The sequence below is a fragment of the Peromyscus eremicus genome, chromosome 14 (genome assembly GCF_949786415.1).
Source record: "Peromyscus eremicus chromosome 14, PerEre_H2_v1, whole genome shotgun sequence".
In the NCBI taxonomy this organism is placed as follows: domain Eukaryota; kingdom Metazoa; phylum Chordata; class Mammalia; order Rodentia; family Cricetidae; genus Peromyscus; species Peromyscus eremicus.
The window spans coordinates 69,512,294-69,519,405 of NC_081430.1; positions in this window are offsets into that span (position 1 = coordinate 69,512,294).

The window sequence follows — 7,112 nt, forward strand, 5'->3', positions numbered from 1 at the left end:
GTCTAAGGCTAGGGCTTGTGGCCTTACAATACAGTGATGCTATGGAGACAATGGAGCAGAATACGTAAGAAATGGGATGTTTGATATATACACGCTATTTTTATATTCTTGTAGAAACAAGTTCTGCAGGTCCCATTGCTGTATCTGCATTCCCACTCTTAGGCATTCCTTCCTTCCTTTAGACGAGAGTCCAGTTCAAATGCAGCAAAACCTTCTTGCTCATTCAATCCTGAGGATGAGTTAATTTTAGATCCCCCTGAGCTGCGACATCCATGACAAACTGGACCAAAGACACTGCTCTCAACCTGGGGCACTTTAAAAATACTTCTGTATTCGTGGACCCCTCTCTTAGATTACCACACTTGTCAGGCTGAGGTCAGGGATGCTGCATTCTAAGCCCTTCTAGTGATCCCGACACCTCGTTAGAGTTGTGTAGCCACTGCTGAGAGACTAGAACCCGCCCCGAGCAGAGACTCATTGTGTGGGTTGCACGTAGCTGAGGCCCAAGGCTGAACGTGTGGACAGGCCTGGGTAGGATTTGGCCAGAAGGCTTGTTTTGAAGTGGGGCTTTCTTTGAGAGTTGGTTGCTGTCTTTGTGGAGGGTTTACGGCCAATCTGGGCTATTCACCTGAGGAAGAATAGATTCTTGTGACTTTAGAGGCTGGCTTGGGCAAGGCCAAATTGAGTGCATATAGGTTCTTCGATGAGAAGAGCAGCTGGGGAGAGGAGGATTTAGGAGCTAGCTAGTGCCAAGATGAGCATGAGTATGTAAATTCCCTGGGACCCACAAGCCGACAGCTTTGGAACCTTTTGTTACATGTCCCCCTCCCTCTGCTTGTGCCTGATGCTTCTCCGTGCTCCTTTCCCCAAGGGTTTTTTTTTTTTTTTCTTCTGGAAACAGGGTTTCTCTGTGTAGCCCTGGCTGTCCTGGAACTCACTTTGTAGACCAGGCTGGCTTCAAAACTGCCTCCTGAGTGCTGGGATTAAAGGCATGCACCACCACCGCCTGGCTTCCCAAGTCTTAAGGACTTAGGCCTCCAAAATTTTCCAAGACAGAAACAGATTTCTTCAGTATAGAAATACTTGGTAGTGGAAGACACTGTTGACCAAAGTCTTCGCACAGTCTCCTTGGTGACACTCTGGTGCATGGCCTTTCTCCCTTCCTTCCCTCTACAACATCCACATAGTAAAGCCAAGAATGCCAATGGAGGTCTGCTTGGTCAGTGCAGTTTGGAGAATTTGCTCAGGCTGAGGATGGATGGAGAAAAGGTATGATTTAAAGCAGATATGTATTCTTATGTGACATGAGATCTTGTGTCTCTGTGTGTGATGGATGTGTTCATGTGTATGCAGGCCTCTGTGTGTGTGTGTGTGTGTGTGTGTGTGTGTGTGTGTGTGTGTGTTTATCTATGTTAAACCGTCTTTGGGATCCATGATTGACTTTTACACACACACATACACACACACACACACACACACACACACACAAATCAAAAGAAAAATATGAAGCAGGACGTTTTCAGATAAAGCGCACGTCTTCTTAACCCAGATCAAAAGTCCATCCAACAAGCCTTCGCTCTCTTGGACTCATTTCAACGTAAGAATAAAAATTCCATTTTCCCTGTTTCTAAAGAAAAAGGAAGGCAATGAAATATTTGCTCTGAAACCCTTGGGCACTCTAAACAGACCAGAAACAAACTCTAAATGTCAAAGTCAATACTGTAGTCATAGCTAATACTGGGTCTTGGGCAGCAGAGGTCACAGTCCAAATAGTGATAACAACCATTGACTAAAGCCATGTAATGAGTGTCTGCTCCTAAGTGAGAGCCCTAGTATGTGCCAAGTACTGGTATCAGACATGTAATGGCATCCGATCATTCACAACCATCTCATGTGGTAGCTAATGTATTCCCCCAGTTTTATCACGGTGAAAACGGAGGCATGTATTCGAGGTCACATACCTGGGAGGTGATGCGGCCAGCATTCACACCTGGGCAGTTGGGTCTAGAACTTACTCTCCTACCGTGAGGCTATTCTAATTGTTTAGTCCGTTGGTCTCCTACCAGGAATGAAGTGGTATTTTTATCCTCATTCCACAGATAAGGAGGGTGGCTATGCCACTGTCCCTACCCAAGTAGTTTAGCTGGAGGCTTGGATGGCGGCTGCTGCTACTTGTGCCGGTGACATCCTGCATTTTACAAATCTCAGCTTGTTAGTGGCAGGAAAAGATCTTCTGAATAAAAGTAGGTCCACCTTTCACCCACGACAACAGACCACAGTGGCTCGTCAGACCACATGGAAATAACTCTATCCTACCTCCAGGGAAGCACCAGACTTGGCCTTGGGGAAATAAGCAGGTCCTAGAAGTCATTTCTGAGATAAGGACATTGGATATAAGAATCTCGATAGTTATAAAATGGAATATTAACCAGTCTCATTCAAGCAAAGCCAGAATGTAACATGCTCATTGCTGTTTCCTAACCCAGAATTTTGAACCAGCTGCTGTGTGGCACCAACCCTTTCTAGATGCTAAAACACGTGACTCACATGCTACGATCCTCCTTCAAGGGCTGGGGTGTCTCCCCCGCCCTCAGCAGAATGCGGCTGCAAGAGTTCAATGGAGAAGATCCAGGTCTTTAGGCAGAGGCAGGGGAATAACAGAGTTATGACAGACATGGAAGAGGGGCCACACTGCCAGCCACAGGGACACCCCTACCCTGCAGCTGTGGCAAAAGGCAGAACCATACCCGTCTATGACTATCTTCAGGATGGGGGATCCTATTTAAGCAAGAGTTTACAACAATTGCCTTTCTCCTGAGCGTGGGGTAGGAGTGGGGTTCGAAATGAGTACTTTTGGGGAAAACACCCCCTCACGTACAAATCTTCGTTCAGAAACTTCGAAAGTTTCTCTTTTGTGTTAGAGATGGCCCAGTTAGTTAGTAAAGTGCTTGCCTTTGTGCACAAGGATCTTAGTTTGACCCACAGGCATGGCGATTGTGTTTGTAATCCCATCACTGGGAAGGTGGAGACAGGCAGACCCCTGGGACTTGATCAATCAGCCTAGCCTGCTTGGTGAGCTCCAGACCAGCAGAGATCCTGTCTCAGAGAACAAGATAGATCTCACGTGTGGTCTCCATAGACGTGTGTGTGTGTGTGTGTGTGTGTGTGTGTGTGTGTGTGTGTGTGTAAAAGTCAATCATGGATCCCAAAGACGGTTTAACATAGATAAACAGTTAAAACCAGGGTTTGGCAAGATTTGGCCTAGAGCTAAGTTTTGTAAGGAGTTTTTAACATATTTTTAAAAAACTCTTTATTTAATATTCATTTATTCATATACCTTATGTATATGTGTGTTTTGTCTGCATGTACACTCTATGCCAAAAGAGGGCATTGGATCCCATGGGACTACAGTTGTAGACAGTTGTGATCCATCATGTGGTTGCTGGGAATTGAACTCAGGACCTCTGGAAGAACAGCCAGTGCTCTTTACTTCTGAGCCATCTCTCCAGCCCTAAGCTTTTTATTTTTAACATTAGCTTGTTTATTTTTGTATGTATGTGTGTGTACACACATGTGCCTGTACTATGCACACGTGTGGAGGTCAGAGGACCATTTTCAGGATTTGGTTCTTTCCTTTTACCACACATGGGTCATGTAGTGAATTCAGGGGTCATCAGGCTTGGCAATGAATTCCTTTATTTTTTAAGCCATTTTGTGTTCTAGTTATATTTTAAAAGGATTGTGAAAGAAAACCTAAATAATAATAATGATGATAATAATAATAATAGAGAGATTGTGGTTTACTGTAGTGGTTTGAATGAGAATGGCCCCCAAAGGCTCACTCATATGTTTGAACACCTGATCCCCAGTTGGTGGAACTGTTTGGGCAGGAGGAGGAGGTGTGGCCTTGTTGGAAGAGGTTGGACTTTGAGGTTTCAAAAGCCCATGTCATCCCCAGATAGCGTCTCTGCCTCATGCTTGTGGCTCAAGATGTAAGTTCTCAGCTACTGCTCCAGTGCCATGCCTGCCTGCCTTCTGCCCTGCTCCATGTCATGATGGTTGTGGACTCATTTGAAACTGTTAGCCCTAAAGAAATGCTCTCCTTTATTAGTGCCTTAATTATGGTGTCTTATCACAGCAATAGAAAAGACTCTAAGCCAGCCACAAAACCTGAAATATTTAGTCTCTTATCCTTTATAGGAAAAGGATACCAATCCCCATTCAAGAAATGTCATTCTCACCATTGTGACTCCTACTACCTGCGTTGTCAATCAAACCATCATTAATAACACCTTTGAAAGTCTGAGATGTCCCTCCTGGCCTCTGTTGCCCTCTCTCAGAGTGGGCTACTATTCTGAATTTTGTGTTATTTTTCCTTTGTGTTAACTTAAATAACATATACATATAAAATATTATTTATTTAAGTTTTTCATGCTCTACATAAATGGAATGATATTCTAGTTTTTTTTTTTCTGTCACATACATTATTTTCTCAAGATTATGTGGGCCTTTCATCTGCCACACTTGCCCTGCAGTTAGACACGGGAGGTCCTGTTGCTACACATCTGTGTTAACACTTGCTATTGTTAAACTCTAAAGTTTTTGCTAATCTGGTCATGATGAAAAGATACAAAATACTTTAAAATACCATTTATTATATATTTACTGTGTGGCAGTTACCACATTCAAATGCTCTTAATTTCTCCCATCATTTAAACCTTAATCACGATGCTGAAAAGAAGATATTATAGCCTCACAGAGGTTAATTAACACACGAAAGGTCGTAAAGCTAATGAATGGCAGAAAATAGATTTGAACCAAGATTTCCCTGACTTTCAGCCAATGTGATTAATTTTTCCTGCTTATCCAAAGATGTGAGCTGGGAAGGTAATTTCAGGCATGGGTTCAACTATGAAGAAAATGTAAAACTATTAAGACATGTGGATTAACTAAAGTATAAAATAAGAAAGACAATATGATTTAAAGTTTTCATGTAATGTGGGGTAACGATCTCTCTCTTTCTCTTCACTAAGCAGTAAAAAATGTTAATTCCAGAAGTTAAAATCCTAAACAAGCAGCTAGAGGTGACCTCATGAGGCCCAGAAGCAGATCTGTCCTTTTGTGTGAGTCAGAGCAACATTACAGCTTTTGTGGTTTGACTACCTCATGAGGCAGGCATGAGAATATTCTTGCCAGGGGAGGTTTTAGACCACATTTCCCATAGACCAGAAATCAGGGCCTCATTGGCCAATGTTCTGTTCTTTGCTGTCTTTTCTTCCTCAGTGAAAAGCAACACAACTCCGTGCCTCAGCATATCAACGTCCAGCCAAGCATTGACAACGAAGAAGTCTACTTTTCAACAGTGAGAGGATTCCCGGAGTAAGGGTCCAGCCTCATCTTGTCATATGAAACCTTCTCATGGTAACAGAGCCTGATGGCTCTACAGGTTTTCCTGCCCCCATTCCAGTCCTGAATATGCATTCCCTAGTCCCTGTTACAAATACATCTGCTTGGATGCATTTCAGAGATAACTCATGACTTTCCACGGCTATGTTAGTTGCCTAATGCCTGGGGTCTCAGAGCTCAAACCACTTGCAATCAATATTTAGATCTGTCATTCCTTCTCCAAGCTTTATTTACTGAATTAATCTTCCCCTTCCTTTGTCCCTTATCCTGTTCCCCCTTCTCTCTCTCTCTCTCTCTCTCTCTCTCTCTCTCTCTCTCTCTCTCTCTCTCTCTCTCTCAAACACACACACACACACACACACACACACACACACTTCTGAAGATATGTCTTGTTAATGCAGCCCAGGCTAGACTCAAACCTTAGTGTGTAGTTAGGTAGTCTACAATGACCTAGAAATCAAAGCAGTTTTGTCTTAACTTTCCAAAATGTTGGGACTCCTGGTGCGTGCGTGTTGTCTGTCCTGAGCACATACATCTCAGGATGCCTTCCTCACTTGTTATTAAATTTCATCCTTTAAAAAGTCAGAAAGGAAGAGAATCGCCATCACTGGCTACATTCTGAGATGTGCATGATTAAGTAAAGATTTAATTGCACAAACATTGCAGAGTCTAAGCACACAAACCGAGATGGAGATGGCGCATTGTGGTTGATGTGGTACTCGTCTGTGTGATGAAAGACTGGTCATGTGACTGTGGATCTGCCTCCTCTAGGAGCTCGCATTTCATTTTAGCCAGCTTCTGTTTGATGAGGAGTCAGTTCCCTTCTAGTCAGGATCCTACATGTGTCTATTGCTTCAATGTTGCTCAGAGCGGCTACAGCTTTGTCCATACTGTATAACTACGTGTGAGCATCCACCCCAAGAGAGGTTTTCTATGAGATCATTCATCCTTTGTCACATTGTCTCCTCATAAAGTTTGGGCTAGGGCTTCACTATTCTGACATATCTTTCTGTGGATCCTGAGTTATACTCCTGAGGAAAATCTACAGCTTTGAGTAACACACACACACACACACACACACACACACACACACACAAATGCATGCATTCAACCATACTATACACACATACACCACAAGTACTACAAAGATACATACACTATATATATACACACATATATATATCACAAGTACATACACATACTATACATACATATACCACAAGTACACTAACTCACATACACTATATACTCATATGCCACAAGTACATACACATACACACTATACACACATACACCACAAATACCACACATACTCATATACACTCAAACACACTATAGGCACATATACCACAAATACTACACACACACACACACACACACATACACACACACTATATACACATACACCACAAATACTACACACATACATACACACACTACACACACATACCGAAAGTACTATGTATACACTATGTACACATGAACACATATATACATACACACACATACACACACCACACACATTATACACACACATACCACAAATACTATCATACACATACCACATATACATACTACCTATACACTGTGCACACATGAACAAATTCACTCTATTCTCACTATACTATACACACATACATCACAAATACTATATACATGTACCACACATACACAGTACATATACAATATGCACACATGAACATATA